Genomic DNA, 20,142 nt, shown 5'->3' on the forward strand with positions numbered 1-20,142 from the left:
GACTTCACCAAGGATGATCTAGGTCTTCGGTAGCACTCTGGGGAACACTAAACTTGAACAAAACTGATCATTTGAGAGGTGCCTTAGAAGGGAAAGGGAATAAGATTTCTCAGGCTTAATGGGCAGTGGTTTTTGATTGGTATGCAAAGACCTCTAAATGAAATTCTGAATCAAAAATTGCTTCACTATAAGAGTCTTTGGCCAAAAACAATGAGCACTTTAGCAAACCTAAGCGAAAGCAAACTAGACTCATTTCTTTTTTTTTTTAATGAAATTTTTATTATATTCAAAAATATTTTTTTTCTTTTTTTGGTCTTTTGTCTTTTTATGGACTCACATAGAGGTTCCCAGGCTAGGGGTCAAATCAGAGCTGTAGCTGCCAGCCTGCACCACAGCCACAGCAAGGCAAGATCTGAGTCGCATCTGCCACCTACACTACAGCTCACAGCAATGCTGGATCCTTAACCCACTGAGCAAGGCCAAGGATTGAACCTGTGTCCTCATGGATACTAGTTGGGTTTGTTAACCCCTGAGCCATGATGGGAACTCCTAGACTCATTTTGTAGTAAGTCCTCCAGTTGCCCCTTCTTCTCCCCCTTATCCTCTGATCTCTCTCCTTCTGCTCTTCCAAGGACACCTTCTTCTCCTTCCCCTGGTCCAGATCCTCTTCATCCTACCAACGACTCTCCAAAGACCCTGAAATACCACTTGCTTCTAAAGATCCATCCCTCTCATCAGCAAGGTATGCAAACAACTACAGAATTTAAACCTCTAAACTGAGGTAAATTAAAAGCTGTGATTAAGAATTTCCCTAAACCCAGACAAGGCCAACAGCTATTCATAGATGAATTTAGAATTCTTTTTGGAGTTTCCATTGTGGCTCAGTGGGTTAAGAACCCAATGTAGTCTCCATGAAGACACGGGTTTGATCCCTGGCCTTGCTCAGTGGGTTAAAGATTTGGCATTGCTACAAGCAGCAGCATAGGCTGCAGATGCTGCTCAGATCTGATGTTGCGGTGGCCGTGGTATAGGCCTGAACCTGAAGCTCCAAGTCGATGACCCCTAGCTCGGGAACTTTCATAAACCACAGACACAGTCATAAAAAAATAAAATTAGAGAGAGTTCCTTTGGATGTCTATAACCCAGGGTTACCTAGCCTCTATCAACTTGTACATACTGTGTTCAGAACTTCAGATGCTAATTCTTAAATGGCAGACTTTGATTGAACCAACTCAGAAAGGACCCTACAAGATTTCTCTTCTGACAGCAAACCTGAGGGTCAGAAAACAGCTCAAAAAGGAGAACAAAGTACCCTAAAAGCCCTACCTGAAACATTTCCATTTAAAATTGTTTGGGCCATTACTGAATTTTGCAAACAGAAAAAAAAAAAAAATCAATGAGGAATAGGTTCTCATTCAAGATTAAAACATCTAGGAGTTCCCTTCATGGCGCAGTGGTTAACGAATCCGACTAGGAACTATGAGGTTGCGGGTTCGATCCCTGCCCTTGCTCAGGGGGTTAATGATCCGGCATTGCCGTGAGCTGTGGTGTAGGTTGCAGACGCGGCTCGGATCCCGCGTTGCTGTGGCTCTGGCGTAGGCCGGTGGCTACAGCTCCGATTGGACCCCTAGCCTGGGAACCTCCATATGCCGCGGGAGCGGCCCAAGAAATAGCAACAACAACAACAACAACAACAACAACAAAAAAGACAAAAGACAAAGATTAAAACATCTAAATTTTCCTTGCGATTCAGTTCTGATACAAAATATAGATGATGTCATACTTTTCTCAGAGAACAAGGAAACCTGTAAAAAAAAAAAAATGATGCCATTTACTTGCTCTCAGTCACAGCAGAAAAAAGGCATGAAGTCTCAAAAGATATTACATTTTTTCCCAAACACTGCTTGTTATTTAGGACATGGCCTAATTAAGAAGAGAAAAATACTCTCCAAATAGAATAAGACTACCCAAACTTATCCTATGCTCCCTATAAAATGACAATTGAGAGGGTTTCTGAGTTTAACGGGATATTACAAACACTGGGTTGCCAAATCTTTTTGAGTTTGTAACACTTGTTTATGAACTGAAGATCGTCCAGTACCATTGACCATGGAGTTTACTGAACAATCTCCAGTGGTGAAGATCTGAATATCTAGCCTTCCCTGAATTGATCAGCTTCTCACAAGTGACAGAATGTCCAAGGGGTGGGCGGGGGAGTACTGAGAGATAAATATGCAAATGGACAATAGCCAGATCAAGTGTGTATGTGTGTAATCCAGCTTTGACTCACAACTTCTGTGGCAATCAGCCGAAAGTGATCAAAACTTGGGCAATAACTGCCAGTGTTCCTCCTTTTTGCCTTGACTTCCAAATCAGGATGAACCAGCAAAAGCTAAGCAATCTCTACCACACAATTACACAGGATGCCTCACTTCTAGCTAGCCCTATATTTCATCTATAAAGCTTTTGCCTTCCCCTGTTTACCTCTGAGTCTCTGCCAAATGCAAGTGTTGGAGACTGACTGCCTTGTTACAGCAAACTCTGAAGATATAACCTCTGTTCATTCTTACCTCGGTTGTCTTTGGCATTTTCACATCCTCCACCTAGAACTGTCTCTTTTGAAACATTTTAGGTTCTTGCTATAAAAGTTCCTGAGCAGCATCGATCATACCCAGAGCCAGGATAGAGATGATGTTACTTGATCCCAAATTTCAGAGTCAACACGTCTGAGTGACAATGCCATTTTATTTCACTCTACCAACGCTACACTCAGGGAAATACCAGCCAGCTCAGCAAGAAAGCTAACATATTAACTCCAAAAATGTGATAGAAAAATTACCATCAAACCAGAGAGAGGCAAATGTGAGTACTGGGTATTTTTTAAGCAAAATGCTGGGCTTGCAGCTTTAACTTCCTGTTATCTGCACTGTTTTCTAACTCTGTAGGATAGAGGTTAACAAGCAGTTTTTTGTCTAATAGAGATATAAATAAATTCTATCCTGTATCATTTACTGTCCTGTGACTTATAAACCAGCTTAGCATCTAACTCAGAAATCTAATAGTAATGTTCTTTAATTAGATTAGAATTTAGATTCCTGGCTCCTCAAATGCTTTCTGGACTAATTTTAACATCTTACTGGTTCCCTCATTGATTGATAAGTTGAATGAAATATTTGACACATATTCATTTGATATTTTCCTAAGAGACATGATTTTACTTTTTGAAAATTATACTTTAACCATTAAAGATTGAGCTCTTAAAGGAAAGATATAATTTTTTTCTCCTTAAATATTATGATAATATGTACTAATACTTATCTTAAAATTGAATCAACCTTGCATTCCTGGGATGTAGTTTATATGATAATATGGTGCCAAATTCTAATTGCATATATTTGTATTTAGGATAATAGCACTTATAATTACTAACAATTTTCAGTGAAAGGGAAAAATCACTTATAAAAATATAAAAATAAACACATTAAATAATTTATTTTATTCCTATCATATGAGGGAACCAAACAGACGTTTTAATAGTTTACAGGAAAAGATAAAACAGAAAAAGGTTATGTGGAGTAAAGGAATTTTGAGAGGAATTGCAAAATGGGGGCAAAAATTTTTCCTAAAAGGGGAGGAAATTCAAGTAATTTCATTATCAGACAAAACATAATTTATGTATGTAAAAGTTACCTAAATGTAAACAGAAATGCAAAATAACTCAAAGACAATGAACAAGGCTAGAATCGATAACCTGAGATGGGATGGTACAGATGTTACATAGTTTCCATTGAAACAGAAAACATTTTTTGACATAATCATTGATAAATTGGTCTGTAATTTAACCTTTTTATGTAACCTTCATTGCATTTTAGTATTGTAAAGGGAAAAAAAATTCTCCAGTCCTTCCACTAAAGCAGAATTTCAAGACACATGGACATCAACGGTGTCCATTGGTGGACTAAGAATTTCCAGGTGCCTGTCTCTCTCAAGAAACATCAAAAAACCTGGTGAAACTTTCATAATCACCCTTTTAGAAACACTGGGAAGTAGTCAAGGATTTTCAACAACCCAAAAAAAGGCCACAGGAAAAGGGTAAGAGAATTTTGTGAAAATTAACTTAGTCTTGCTTGGCCTCTCTTCCCAGTACAAGAGCAGGCTTGGAGATGGTAACCTGTGCTCCTGATGTGGCACCATGGTTCCAGAGCAAGCCAAGCAGACCTTGTTCCTGAGTATTGTGTTTTGTTTTGTTTTTTTCTTTTGGCCTGTTCTTAGATTCCTGAAAGACTGATGTCAGGGGCCTGCCTTTGTTTTGCCTAACTTGGAACTCTCTCAAGGTGAGAACCAGCTATGTGAAGGATGTTTCACTAAAACATTGAAAGACAGAAGAATGAACTTCTACCAGCAGGAGCAAAAAAAAAAAAAAAAAGTAGACAAGCAGACATTATCTGTCTATCTATCTATCTATCTATCTATCATCTCAGTTGGCACAAAGGGTAGATACACAGAAAGCTAGAAATAAAATTATGGAGAGTGAGACTCTTTGGCAGAATAAGGGCTTTGAAAAGTTCCTGCCTATGATGGGGAACTTATGGAGAGTGAGACTCTTTGGCAGAATAAGGGCTTTGAAAAGTTCCTGCCTATGATGAGGCACATCATGCCCAGGGCAGGATGCCTGCTCAGAAAAGACCTGAGATGACCATAACCTTTCACTTTTGGCTGATCTTTAGGTTCAAAGAAAGCAGGGGTTGAGGACTAAGTGGGATTGTAAGCAGACTGGTTAATCAACCAAGGAGTGCCTCCACACAGTGCCAGTCTTCAAAGACCTGGAAGTATTGTTCTGTCTTTTCCATTCCTTCTTTTCTTTGCATTTTTCCTTCTTCTGTTAATTTTTCTTTTATCTTCTCTCTCTCTCTCTCTCTTTTGACTCCAGGAGTTTAAGGAAATCTCTGTCAAGAAATTAGCTAACAATTAAACTAAAGGAACAGAGACTCCAAATACATATATGACAGAGAATACAGTCCTTACAAAAATAGTGTTATTTCTCACAGCAAGCAGAAACAACAAATCCTGGAGAGAGGGGAAATTTTAATTTCCAAAGTTATCACATTATTATACGCAAAATATCAGATTTCAACAACAACAAAAAATTATAAGGTATACAAAAAAGGAAAAATTTATGGATCTTTCACAGGAAAAACAGAAATGAACAAAAACTGCACTGAGAAAGCACAAATACTATACTTAAGTAGACAAAGATCTTAATAAATGGTCTTATATGTGCTCAAAGAGCTAAAGGAAACCATGGGCAAAGAAACAAAGGAAACCAGGAAAATGATATTTCAATAGAGAATAACAAGAAAGAGATAGAAATTTTTAAAAGAGACCAAAGAGGATATTTGGAGCTAACAAACACAAAAATTGAAATGAAAAACTCACTGGTGGAATTCAAGAGCAGATTTGAGGAGGCAAAAGAAAGAATCAGAATTTAAAGATAAGTCAAATGAAATTATATAGTTGGAGGAGCAGGAAAAAAAAAAAGATGGAGAGAAATGAACAGAACTTGAGAACCGTGGGATACTATTAAGCATACTAACAAATGCATAATGGAAATCCCAGAAGAGGAGAGAAAGGGCAGGAAGACTATTTGAAGAATACTCAGTATTTCAAGAAATAGTGGCTAAAAATTTCCCAATTTAAAAAAGACATAAAGGGGATTCCTGTTGTGGCTCAGAGGTAATGAACCCTACTAGTATCCTTGAGGACGCGGGTTTGATTCCTGGCCTCACTCAGTGGGTTAAGGATCCAGCCTAGCGATGAGCTGTGGTGTAGTTCACAGACGTGGCTTGGATTCCAAGTTGCTGTGGCTGTGGTGTAGATCGGCAGCTGCAGCTCTGATTCAACTCCTAGCCTGGGAAATTCCGTATGTCGTGGGTGCAGCCCTAAAAAAGACAAAAAATAATAATGATAATAATAACAAAAAATAAAAAAGACATAAATCTATACATTCAGGTAAATACACCCTGAGATTGAGCAAATTTTCATAGTTTTAATAGTCACTTGTGTTTTCTGTCAACTGCCTGTTCATTTGTCTCATTTTTTCACTTTCCTAATATTTTTCTAATACCTTGTGTATGTATATATATATATATAAAAAATACATGTTTATGGTTTTATTTTGTCTTAATGACAGATGATTTAATTTTTATATTACCAGTTCTATGCTTTTTCTTTATTCATTGTCTGGGTTTCCTGTATTGCCTAATAGCACTTCCTCCTCTTCAAGATTATACAGCTATTCTGTTACACTTGCCTCTGATATTCCTATAATTTAATTTTTAACATTTAAGACTTTATTCCATATGCAGTTTATATTTTGTATTTGAGATATCAGGGGACTCAAGACCTTCTCTTCCAAATGTTTAACCCAGTTGCATTGACATAATTGCTGAATAATATATTCTTTCCCCTACGAACTTCTAATGCCATACTTCTCTTCCCCAAATCTTTAGAATTTAATATATACATGGAAAAGTTTGTAGACTCTCTTGAACTGCCTATTTCTACACTAATATCCTACCATTTTAATCAAGCAGCTTCAAGAAAATTTTTATGTCTAATAGCACTTCCTCAATAATAGTTTTTTCACAAACTTTCATGTGTGCACTTTTTTACATGCACCTAAGAGTTATTTTATTGAGTGTCAGGTTAAATACCTTTGGAATTTTGGTTGGAATTATATTAGATTTATATTTTATTCTGGGAAGGATGGCTATGAAGTCTTCTCAACCTGGAAAATGATGTCTATTTAATTGGATTTTTGTTTATGGTACCTAATATAATTTTCAAAAGTTCTTTTCACAAAAATCTTATTTTTCATATTAAATGCTTTCCTACATATCATATAATTTTTTTTCCTTATTATGGATACAGGACATTTTTCCATTTTGTTTTCCATCTGGTGATTTCTAATGTAAAAACTATTAATTTTTATGTATTTATTACTTGCTATTTATTAAATTCTCAAACTAGCTGTCAGTTTTCAAAGTTGAGCCTTTTGGGTTTTCTTGCTATAGATTCCACATAACTATAAATAATAATTTTCTTCTTTCAATAATAATTACACTTATTCCTTGTGCTTTTTGCATTATCTAGAATCTTTGGAAAAACAAAGAATAGTAGTGATAGCAGATATTCCTGTCTTTTTTCTGGTTTTAATGGCAATGCCTTCAGTATTTTTCTATTTTGATGATTTTTGTTGGTGGTGGTGGTTTCTGATAAAGACTTTTTCTTGCTTTAAAGAATTTCTGTTCCTTTTTGGTTAGAATTTTATGGCATTCCCGTCGTGGCGCAGTGGTTAACGAATCCGACTAGGAACCATGAGGTTGCGGGTTCGGTCCCTGCCCTTGCTCAGTGGGTTAACGATCCGGCGTCGCCGTGAGCTGTGGTGTAGGTTGCAGACGCGGCTCGGATCCTGCGTTGCTGTGGCTCTGGCGTAGGCCAGTGGCTACAGCTCCGATTAGACCCCTAGCCTGGGAACCTCCATATGCCGTGGGAGCAGCCCAAAGAAATGTCAAAAAAAAAAAAAAGAAAGAAAAGAATTTTAACCAGGAAAAGGTAACAAATTTTACCAAATCAAAAAAAAAAAAAAAAAAATCAATTGATGTCATGTATTTTTGCTTTTTGTTACTGTACTATATTGTTAGTGTTAGTCAACCCATTATAATTGCCTTACTAGTATAAATCCTACTGTTCTTTGAATAAAATCAAGACTTTTTCCCCATGCAGGCTATGGTAATTATTTTCAACATCCTTTCAAACCAAGTGCCTCCTTGGCCCATGCTTACTACTGTTCCACTCCACTAGCCTCCCTCATATTCCCCAAGATCACTAGGCCTTTATTACGTATTGCTGTCCTTACCAGGAGTGCTTTCTCCCTTGCTCTTCATATGTCAGACAGAGTCTAACCCAACAGACCTTAGCATCTCCTCAGACTAGCTTTCCCTAACTAATCTTCTTCTTCCACATATTCTCCATCTCCTTGAGTTAATTTTCTTTACATCAGTTTTTTTTTTTTTTTTTAAACTACAAATTATCTTGCTATTTATTTGTGGTCTATTTCAGGGTTAGCAATTTTTTTTTCTTTTCTAAAGGACTCAGTAGTGAATATTTATACATCGTGGTCTTTATGGTCTCAGTCACAACTACTCAATTCTGCCTCTGTTATGTGTAAAGCAATAGGTAATGCATGAGGCAGGAGATGGGCTAGGTCAAAGAAAACTCTCCAGAATGGGCAGCAAGCCAGATTGGGCCTATGCGTTGGAGTCTGCCCATTCCTGGTTGTTAGTTGCTTCAGCTGTTCTTTTCTCAGTTTACCAAATTGAGTCTCAAGACCTGTAGTTGAAGCATTTCTTGAAGCAGAGGTTTAGCTACATTATCTTAGGTTCTTTAATCCAACAGACTATCTTTTCCATTATTCTTTTGGTGATTGCACATTTCATTTAAAAATCACATTTCTTCTTGGGATCATATTAAAAGACTTCAGTTATGAAGCAACTAAGTTTATATTGTTTGTTATTGATTTTAGTTTTTTCACATTTTAGTGAAAGAGTATCACTTACTCTCTTCATTTAAAATTTTTCCAAGACTTTTATCTGCCCAATTACAAGTGATTTTTTTTATAATTGTTCTATGAGTATAATAAAATAAGATGTATACTGATAGAGGTAGATACAAAATATCATATGCATATAAATGCTGGTAATTTTCCTGTTCAAAATCTTATTTGATAAATATTACTGATTGTCCTACTGATTTTTACTGTATGTTTATCACTATAAATATCCTTTGGTTGAATACTCTTTAATTCTACTACACCTGATATAATATCATCCTCTGATTATTTAATTTGTATCTTTCTATATCTCTTTATTTTCTTCCTTCATTTCTTATAGTCAATATATGGCTAGATTTTATTAAACCAATCTGAAATTCTATCTTTTCATGGGGGAATTGAACCAAATCAATTGTTCAGTTTGATTTTTGTTTTATCCAACTTATTTTATATTTACTCCTTTTATTTATTTTGTTATGGCCTTTTTTCACTTCCCATGGGCTTCTTGCATTTACCTTTTAAAACTATTTCTACATTAGTAATTTATTCTATTATATAGCTCTAATTTAATCAACCATATTTTTCTTCATTGGTATGCCAAAACTAAATCATTCTTGTACTGCTGTGCCCCAACTCTTTCTTCTCTGCTTCATCTGATACGGAGGAGTGCTGGTCTCTGACTGAGCTACAAAGTAGAGCTGCGGAGAGGCAAGATACGCATTCTAATTCTCAAGGTCTCTCAGATATTCTAACTGAATGTAAAGAATGAGCTAATGAGGAGGGAAGACTGGGGACAAGAACTTCCTCCTCAGAATGCATCTACTAGGAGAAGGTGGTGTCCAGCCAATTTCCGGCTGTTGACCCTCTTCCTGTCAAAAGGCTACATCCCTACTGCATTGTTCCAGGGCAAAAGGTCAAGCATTCATTGGCCTTGATTAGATTTGTTTAAACCTTAACATCTGCTTGTAATTAGTAGGAATCCTTCCAAGATTCTGATATATGATGAATTCTAATCCTTAGTTTCCAGAACCATTGCACATGTTTTATAATGTGTATTTTCATAGATATTTTACGAAAATTGTGATGGTTTTTATAGCTATTGAAAAAGTAACACATAACATTGCCTAACATTTGGAAAATGCAAAATAAAGTCCCCAAAAAGAAAATATCCATAGCCCACTTACACAGAAAAAATTTCTTTTATCAGATTGTTTTATAAATGTATTATTCTAATTCTGATTTTCTATTTATTCTTCGTAATGTAAAGTCTATTTGAAAGCTGTTCCATATCTGAAAGTTTATATATTATGAACTTTTTCCAATCTATATGTATTCTTCAACAGCAAAAATTTTGTTGCTACTTAGTATCCCATCTATAATTTCCAGAGAATTATTTTCAAATTCATTGGTAAAGTTGTGCTAGTATTGTCTTTTTACATTTTAGTATCTCTGGACTAAGCAGATATCTGCTTTCTCATTCTTAAAATTATTCATTTGTATTTACCTTCTATTGTTTTTTAATATATTATATACTGATTATCTTAAAAGCAACACTTTTTAAAACTTCTTTGGCAAAATTTTAATATAATTTCAAACTTGTATAAAAGTTGAATGAGTAGGATAGGAAATACCCATCTGTCTGTTACCCAAATTCACCAATTGTTTATATTTTGCCCATGTAATATATTACTTTATATGTGTAGATTGTGTATAAAATGTATATAATATATGTGTTACTACCACTATTGTACATTACACTACTTTTTTCTGAGCCATTTGGGACTAAATTGAAAATATGCCTATTTTTCCCTACATTCATTCAGTGTGTATTTCCTAGGAACAAGGGTATTTTCTTCCTTAACCACAATATAGTTGTCAAAATTGGGAAATTAGAACATTGATGCACTATTGTTGAATTTATAGTCTATATTCAGATTTGTCTTTGCCTTAATAATGTGCTTTGTAGCATTGCTTTGGTTATCATATCTCTATAGTTTTTTTTTTTTTTCAGTCTTGAAGACTTTCTTAAATTTTATCTTTCTTAACCTTGAAATTTTGAAGGCAGCTATTGCAGAATGTCTCTCCATGTGACTTTGTCTGATCTTTACTCATGATAAGATTTAGACTGTGCATTTTGATGGTAATATGACACAAGTTATGTGTCATTCTCATTATAGGATATAAGAAATAATGTGATGTAAGTTTTGGTCACTTGATTAAGGTGGTATCTGCAGATTTCTTCACTTTAGAGTAATTGTTTCTTCTTTTGTGATTAATAAGAAGTTTGTAGAGAGTTGAGACTATGAAAACGTCCTGATTTCTTATTCATTGATTTTAACATCTCTTCCTGATTTTTAACTCAACCATTCCTTCTGTATTTGTTGACATTTTACAGTACTATTTATTCTTTCCTGCTTATTTTTCATCTTGGTAGGTTCGTGCATTCTTATGTTATTAAACTGGTTATAACTCATTTCTCTATATATTTTGTAGCATATATATTTTGGTATACAACTCAACCCTTAAAGTTGTCATCTCTTGAAGTTGGCGTCTTTTTTCTAACCTTTAGATCATATTGCTTTTTCATTAGCTCTATCAACTGTTTCCTGTTGTTAAATTTGTTTCCATGTATACTCATGCGTACACTGAAATTTGATGCATAGAAGATGGATTATGTAATTTCAGCCTTTTACTCAAAGGTATCCAATCAGAACAATCTTGACTTGGTAAGAAAATAATTCACAGGTAAAATAGAACCTGCTATCAGATGTCAAAACACTAACCTTCTCTTTTTGCTTTTCACCATTTTAGTGTTTAATGCAGTAATGTGGTTTTGTGGAAAACCATCTGCCATTTTTATCTTTAGAAGACTATCTTTTTTGTTACGACACAGGAGGAGGACTTCATTGGATTTGTTAATGTTCTGTTTTGTCTGTTTGTTTTTTAGAGCCGCATGTATGGTTTATGGAAATTTCCAGGCTAGGGGTCGAATTGGAGCTGAGCTGCCAGACAACACCTCGGCCACAGCAACATGGGATCCAAGCTGTGTCTGTGGTCTACACCACAACTCGGGGCAACACCAGATCCCTGGCCCACTGAGCAAGGCCAGGGACTGAACCCACATCTTTATGGATACTAGTCGAATTGTTTCCTCTGCGCCACAACAGGAACATCCAGATTTGTTAATGTTCTAATAACACTGCTTTAGTGTTTGCACCATGATCTATATCATTCCCCACAAATTGTTGATTTTCAGTAACCACTTTACTCTCATTCATTATAAGAATCTGTAAGCATTACTCTCTCTATATATCCCATGCTTTCATTTGAAGTGTTGACAGGATTGGTCTTTGAGTTAAGCAATGTGCTTGCCAAGGAACAAAGATGATGTCATTTCCTCTGAGATTTCTGTCCCAGATAGGTGAGAAGAAATAGAGAAGAAACCAGACTTGCTTTTAGAAATTTGGGAAGAGAAATTCTGTGTGACTTGTCATTCTTTGTCTTGAATCTTTCTAAACTTCTGTATACTGGGATTGCTTCTTCCTTTATCTCTAGTTTTGACTCATCATGGTGGGGTTTTTGTTACTTAAATGTCATAATGAATGAGCCTGTTGAAGAGGCCCAAGACCCAGTATTTGTTGGAGACTTTGTTTCCCATGGAGTTGTTCCCAAGCAATGCCCCTGCCTGTCTTCCTTGCTGCTCATCAGCAGGGGCCAGGGATTGAAGTCCAGGCCTCCACTGAGGTTGCTCTTTATTCTTCAGACATAGTTCCATGATTATTTTCCCAGGGAAACCTGGTTGTTTTTAGTTAAGAATGCCTCTAGTCCCTTTCAGCAAAGAGAGCTAGGAAATAATCTTTATCGATTTATATCTATACATTATATCTGTCTTTATTTCTATATATAAATTAATGACTATGAGCTTCATTTCCAATTCAATACCACAAGGCATGATTGGTTCTCCTCTTTCCATATTTTTATCACTTCTTCACTGTACCTGAACAGTGAAAAATCTGGATCCCATGAGTCTCAATATTTTTATTTATTTGCACAAGTCTAGAATACACAAAAGTTAGTTTCAGAATTTTTAATGCATACTACTAAGAAAAGTAAGCATTCTAACAAGAACCTTGTTCACATGAGTTCCCACTGTGGCTCAGTGGGTTAAGAGCCTGACAAAGTGTCCACGAGAATGCGGGTTTGATCCCTGGCCTCACTCAGTGGGTTAAGTATCTGGTGCTGCTGCAAGCTGCAATGTAGGTCACAGATGTGGCTTGTATCCAGTGCTGCTATGGCTGTGGCATAGGTCAGCAGCTGCAGCTCCAATTTGACCCCCTAGCCTGGGATCTTCCATATGACACAAGTGCAGCCTTAAATAGGAAAGGAAAAAAGAAAGAAAAACAAAGAACCTTGTTCACAGATTTGCTTTTATACTTAGCTGCACAAAATCTAAGTCTACAATTGATGAGTGTTGACAAGGGCATACATACATATAGTCCACATCTTACCAAAATAATTTTCCATCTAAAACTGTAGGGCTTTTGTAGGCAAAGTTAAGATGTCTGCTTAAAAGAGACTGTAATAAATGTTAAGACTTTATGTAAGTTTCATTGTAACCATAAAGCAAAACCTATAGTAAATACACAGAAGATTAAGAGAAAGGAAGCAAAGCATAGCACTACAGAAAATCATCAAAGTAAGAGAGCAATAGAGGAACACACACACAGGGATTAAAAATAATCAGAAAAAGATTAACAGAATGGTAATAGTAAATCCACAGCTCTTAATAATTTCTTAAAATACTAGAGGAATAAATTCTCCTGAGAGTGGCTGAATGGATAAGAAATCAACAAACAAAAACACAACAACAACAACAAAAAAAACCATGATCCATCTATATATTTCTGAACTAAAGAGACTCACTTTAGCTTTAAGGACACATATAGACTGAAAGTGAAGGGCAGATACAAACCAAAAGAAAATAGGAGTAGCTTGGAGTTCCCGTCATGGCTCAGTGGTTAACAAATCCGACTAAGAGCCATGAGGTTGTGGGTTCGGTCCCTGCCCTTGCTCAGTGGGTTAACGATCCGGCGTTGCCGTGAGCTGTGGTATAGGTTGCAGACATGGCTCGGATCCCGTGTTGCTGTGGCTCTGGTGTAGGCCAGTGGCTACAGCTCCGATTAGACCCCTAGCCTGGGAACCTCCATATGCTGCGGGAGCGGCCCCAGAAGAGGCAAAAAGACAAAAAAAATAGGAGTAGCTATACTTATATAAGCTATACATATATCATGCAAAACCGATTTTTAAGCCAAAGACTGTAACAAGAGACACAAAAGGTCATTATATAATAATAAAGAGAATAATTCCTCAAGTGTAACATTAGTAAATATATATATATATATATACTCAAAACAGGAGTACCTCAGAGTTCCTGTGGTGGCTTAGCAGTAATGAACCTGACTAGCAACCATGAGGATGAGGGTTTGATCCCAGGTCTCGCTCAGTGGGTTAAGGATCCAGCATTGCTGTGAGCTATGTAGGCCGCAGACACTGTTTCAATCCCACATTGCTGTGGCTATGGTGTAGGCTGGCAGCTGCAGCTCCAACAGAACTTCTATATGATGCAGGTACAGCCCTAAAAAGCCAAAAAACAAACAAACGAACAACAACAACAACAACAAAAAAAAAACCACCAAAACAACAAACAAACATACACCCAAAAGCAGAAGTACCTAAACATATGAAGCAAATGCTAATAGACTGAAGAGTAGACATTATAAAAATATTAGGGGACTTTAATCCACTTTCAATAATGAGTAGGTTAGGCATACAGAAAATCAATATGGAAATACTGGACTTAAACTACACAATAAATTAGATGGACCTAACAGACATTTATTAAAAATTCCATACAATATTTATAGAATACACTCTCTTCTCAACTACATTCTCTAGAACAGATCATACCTTAACCATAAACAAGTTTTAATAAATTTAAGAAGATTAAAATCAGAATTCCCATCATGGCTCAGCAGATTAAATACCCAGCTAGTATCCATGAGGATGTGGATTCGATCCCTGGCCTTGCTCACTGGGTTAAGGATCCCATGTTGCTGGTGCTGTGGCATGGGCTGGCAAGTGCAGCTCCAATTTGACTCCTAGCCTGGAAACTGCCATGTGCCACAGGTGTGGACCTAAAAAAGGAAAAAAATAAAGAAGACTGAAATCATATTAAGCATCTTTTATGACAATATGATATTAGAAATCAATTATAAAAAGAAAAACCGGAAAATTCACAAATAAGTGGAGATTAAACAACATACTACTGAACAACCAATGAACTGAAGAAATCAAAAGAGAAATGAAAACATATCTTGAGAGGAATGAAATTGTAAATAAAACACATCAAAACTTATGGGATACAGCAAAGGAATTCCAAAAAGGAAGTTTATAATGACAAACTCCTATATCGAGAAATAGGAAAGACCTCAGAGCTTTTCCTTACACCTCAGAGAACTAAAAGAATAAACTCAACCCAAAACTAGTTTAGGGAAGAAAATAACAAAGATCATAGTAGAAATAAATGAAATAGAGACTGGAAAAACAATAGAAAAAAAGATAATAAAATAGACAAATCCTTAGCTAGAATTACCAAAAGAGAGAGAGAGAGAGATTTTGCACAGCAAAGGAAACCATTAAAAAAAATGAAAAGACAACTCACAGAATGGGAGGAAATCTTTGCAAATGATGCAGCCAACAAAGGCTTAATCTCAAAAATATACAAACAACTCACACAACTCAACAACCAAAAAACAAACAGCCCAATTGCAAAATGGGCAGAAGACCTGAATAGACATTTCTCCAAAGAAGACATATGGATGGCCAACAGGCACATGAAAAACTACACAACATCAGTAATTATTAGAGAAATGTAAATCAAAACTACAATGAGGTACCACCTCATACAAGTCAGAATAGCCATCAGTAACAAATCAACAAATAACAAATGCTGGAGAGGATGTGCAGAAAAGGGAACCCTGGAGTTCCCGTCGTGGCGCAGTGGCTAACGAATCCAACTAGGAACCATGAGGTTGTGGGTTCGGTCCCTGCCCTTGCTCAGTAGGTTAACGATCCGGCGTTGCCATGAGCTGTGGTGTAGGTTGCAGACACGGCTTGGATCCCGCGTTGCTGTGGCTCTGGTGTAAGCCAGTGGCTGCAGCTCCGATTAGACCCCTAGCCTGGGAATCTCCATATGCTGTGGAAGCGGCCTAAGAAATAGCAAAAAGACAAAAAAAAAAAAAAAAAGGGAACCCTCTTTCACTGTTGGTGGGAATGTAAATTGGTACAATCACTGTGGAAAACAGTATGGAATTTCCTCAGAAAACTAAATATAGAACTACTACATAATCCAGCAATCTCACTCCTGGCCGTATAACCAGACAAAGCTTTCAGTCAAAAAGACCCATGCACCCCTATGTTCACTGCAAGCACCGTTCACAATAACCAAGGCATGAAAATCATCCAAATGTTCTTTGACAGATGAATTGATTAAGATGATGTGGAATAAATGATGGAATACTACTCAGCCATAAAAAGGACAAAATAATGCCATCTGAAGCAACATGGATGGAATTAGAGATTCTCATATTAAGTGAAGTAAGTCAGAAAGATAAAGACAAATACCGTGTGATATCACTTACATGTGGAATCTAAAATATGGCACAAATGATCCTACCTACAAAATAAAAACAGATCATGGAGATGGAGAGCAGACTTGTTTTTGCCAGAGGGAGGGAGGAAGAGAGTGGGATGGATAGGAAATTGGGGGTTAGTAGGTGCAAACTATTACATTTAGAAGGGATAAGTAGTAGGGTCCTACTGTATATCACAGGGAACTATGTCCAGTCTCTTGGGTTAGAACATGATGTAAGATAGTATGAAAAAAAAAAAAGACGGTGTATATATTGTGGCTGGGTCACTTGGCTGTACAACAAAAATTGAAGCAATACTGTAAATCAACTACACTTTAATTTAAAAATTTTTTAAGTAAAAAAACTACAAAGGATCATAAAAGACTACTATGAACAATTATATAGCAACAAATTGGACAATCTAGAAGAAATGGATAAATTCCTAGAATTATATGACCTACAAAGACTGAATCATAAAAGTAATAGAAAATCTGACAGACCTGTACTAGCAAGGAGATTGAAACGCTAATTAAAAACCTCCCGGCAAAGATCAGGACCAGACAGCTTCACTGGCAAATTCTAAGAAATATTTAAAGAAGAATTAATATCAATCCTCAAACTCTCCTGAAAAACAGAAGAGGAGGGAACCCCTCCAAACTCATTTTAAAAGGTCAGCATTACCCTGATACCAAAGTCAGACAAGGACACCACAAGAAAAGAAAATTACAGGCCATTATCCCTAATGAATGTAGATGTAAAAATTCTCAACAAAATATTAGCAAACTGAATTCAACAATAAAATTAAAAGCATCATACACCATGATCAAGTGAGATTCATTTCAGAGATGCAAGAATGGTTCAACACAAGCAATTCAATCAATACAATACACCACACTAACGAATGAAGGATTAAAATCATATGATCATCTCAATAGATAGAGAAAAAGCATTCATATCTTTCATTCATGATTCATTCAATATTCAACATTCATTCATGATTAAAAATTCTCAACAGTGAGTGTACCTCACCATAACAAAGGCCACATATGACAAACCCCCAGTTAACATCATATTCAATGGTGACGATCTGAAAGCTTTTACTCTAAGAGAACAAGACAAAAAGCCCACTCTTGTTACTTTTATAAATGTAGTATTAGATATCCTATCCAGAGAAGTTAGGTTTAAAAAAAAAAGTAATAAAAGACATCAAAACAGGAAAGGAAGAATTAAAGCTGCCTCTATTTGCGTATGACATGATATTACATTTAAAAACTCTAAAGACTTCACCAAAAAATCTTTAGAATAAATGAATTTAGTAAACTTGTGAGATCAAAAATCACTATACAAAATTATTTTTGTTTCTAGAAACTAACAACAAACTCATAAAGAGGATAGTTTTCTACTTAAGAAAAGAGAAAGAATTTCCCATTTAAAGTAGCATCAAAATTAGTAAAATACTTAGGAATAAATGTAACCAAGGTGAAAGATCTATACACTATAACATTATGAAAGAAACTGAAGAAGATAGAAATAAATGGAAATACATTCCATTCTCATAAACTGGAATAATGAAAAGAGTTAAAATACTCCACACTACCCAAAGTGATCTACAAATTCAATGCAGTCTCCATCAAAATTCTAATGATGTTTTTCACAGGAATAGAAAAAAATTTCTAAAATTTGTATGAAACAACAAAAAGACCATGAATAGCCAAAGCAATCTTGAGGGAAAAATGTGGAAGTTATCACATTTCCTGATTTTGAATTACAGTAAGATAAAGATCTTTTTTAAAAAAATTATTATAGTTGATTTACAATGTTCTATCAATTTCTGCTGTAGAACAAAGTGACCCAGTTATACATATACCTAAATTCTTTTTCTCATATCTTCCATCATGTTCCATCACAAGTGACTAGATATAGTTCCCTGGGCTATACAGCAGGATCTCATTGCTTATCCATTCCAAATGCAATAGTGTGCATCTACTAACCCCAAACTTCCAGTCCATCCTACTCCATCTCCCTCCCCCTTACAACCACAAATCTGTTCTCCACGCCCATGAGTTTTTTTTTTTTTTCCTGTTCTTTAGATAGGTTCATTTCTTCAATATATTAGATTCCAGATATAAGTGATATCATATGGTATTTGTCTTTATCTTTCTGACTGACTTCACTTAGTATGAGAATCTCTAGTTCCATCCATGTTGCTGTACATGGCATTATTTTGTCCTTTTTTATGGCTAAGTATATCCCATTGTGTATATGTACATATTAATCCATTCATCTGTCAATGGGCATTTAGGTTGTTTCCATGTCTTGGCTATTGTGAATAGTATTGCAATGAACGAAGGGGTGCATTGATCTTTTTGAATGAAAGTTTTGTCTGGATATATGCCAAAGAGTGGGATTTATAGATCATATGGTAGTTCTATATTTAGTTTTCTGAGGTACCTCTATACTGTTCTCCCTAATAGTTGTACCAGCTTACATTCCAACCAACAGTAAAAGAGGGTTCCCTTTTCTCCGCATCCTCTCCAAATTTGCTACTTGTAGATTTATTAGTGTTAGCCATTCTTACCGGCATGAGGTGGTACCTCATTGTAGTTTTGATTTACATTTCTATAGTAATTAGTGATGTTGAGTATTTTTTCATGGGCCTGTTGGCCATCTGTATGCCTTCTTTGGAGAAATGTCTATTCAGTTCTTCTGCCCATTTTTCAGTTGGGTTGTTTGTTGTTTTTCGTCTGTTGAGCTTTATGAGTTGTTTATATATTTTGGACATTAAGCCCTTGTTGGTTATATCATTCACAACTATTTTTTCCCATTTTGTAGGTTGTCTTTTTTCTTATGTTTTCCTTTACTGTGCAAAAGCTTTTAAGGTTGATTAGGTCCCACTGGTTTATTTTTATTTTTATTTCTATTGCCTTGGGAGACTAAGAAAACATATGTAGAGTTGATGTCAGAATGTTTTGCTTATATTCTCTTCTAGGTGCTTGATGGTGTCTTGTCTTAGGTTTAAGTCTTCAAGCCAATTTGAATTTATTTTAGTACATGATGTGAGGGTGTATTCTAGTTTCACTGATTTTCCTGCAGCTGTCCAGTTTTGCCAGCACCACTTGCTTGAAGAGAATTTTTTCCCATTTTATATTCTTAACTCCTTTGTCAAAAATTAATTGACCATAGGTATCTGGGTTTATTTCTGGGTTCTTTATGCTATTCCCTTGGTTCCCATGTCTGTCTTTGTACCAGTACCACACTGTCTGGATTACTGTAGCTTTGTAATATTGTCTGAAGTCTGGGGGAGTTTTGCCTCCTGCTTGGGTTTTTTTTTTTTCCTGCCTCAGGATTGCTTTGGAAATTCTGGGTCTTTTATGGATTGGTATAAATTTTTGGATTGCTTGTTCTAGTTTTGTGAAAAATGTCGTGGGTAATTAGATAGGGATTTCATTAAATCTATAGATTGCTTTGGGTTGTACAGCCATTTTAATGACATTAATTCTTCCAATCAAGGAGTATGGAGTATCTTTTCTTTTCTTTGAATCCTCTAATAAAGATCCTGAATTTTTCATAGTATATTTATTTGGATTAGAATTGCTATATAAAGTATCTACTATTACAAAATTGATTCTCTAAGTTAACCTCTTACCTAAGTCTAATGTCACTTTTCATCTTATACTTGAATCCCTTGAACCAAATCATTTATTAACAATCTACAAAACTTGTAAAAATCCAGTGGACATATTACAGATACAACCCATTCTAATTTTGCATGTTTCTGACTTTCCCGTTATCCCATTGTTTACCTGGTTTTGATTATCTGCTATGATTTTTTCCCATAAT

General features: G+C 35.8%; 1 long non-coding RNA gene across 2 annotated transcripts in view; it reads right to left on the reverse strand.

Moving 5' to 3' along the window:
* Positions 1–361: 361 nt before the first annotated feature.
* The window catches only part of LOC106504957 (uncharacterized), a 28,982-nt gene continuing 9,201 nt past the window's right edge, over positions 362–20,142 (reverse strand). Inside the window, exons 4-5 of one of the 2 annotated variants that reach the window (XR_014816805.1) lie at positions 14,033–14,246; positions 362–4,946 (exon numbers count right to left, since the gene is read on the reverse strand). This is a non-coding gene — a long non-coding RNA (uncharacterized LOC106504957). Of the gene's footprint in view, positions 4,947–14,032; positions 14,247–14,676; positions 14,806–20,142 lie in introns of those variants that run through there. The other variant, XR_001298950.3, reaches the window with a different exon arrangement.

Source organism: Sus scrofa, chromosome 9, assembly GCF_054392235.1.
Source record: "Sus scrofa isolate SSC_HxYL_T2T_F1_AM1 chromosome 9, Sscrofa_HxYL_maternal_Yorkshire_Landrace_v2.0, whole genome shotgun sequence".
Classification (NCBI taxonomy): domain Eukaryota; kingdom Metazoa; phylum Chordata; class Mammalia; order Artiodactyla; family Suidae; genus Sus; species Sus scrofa.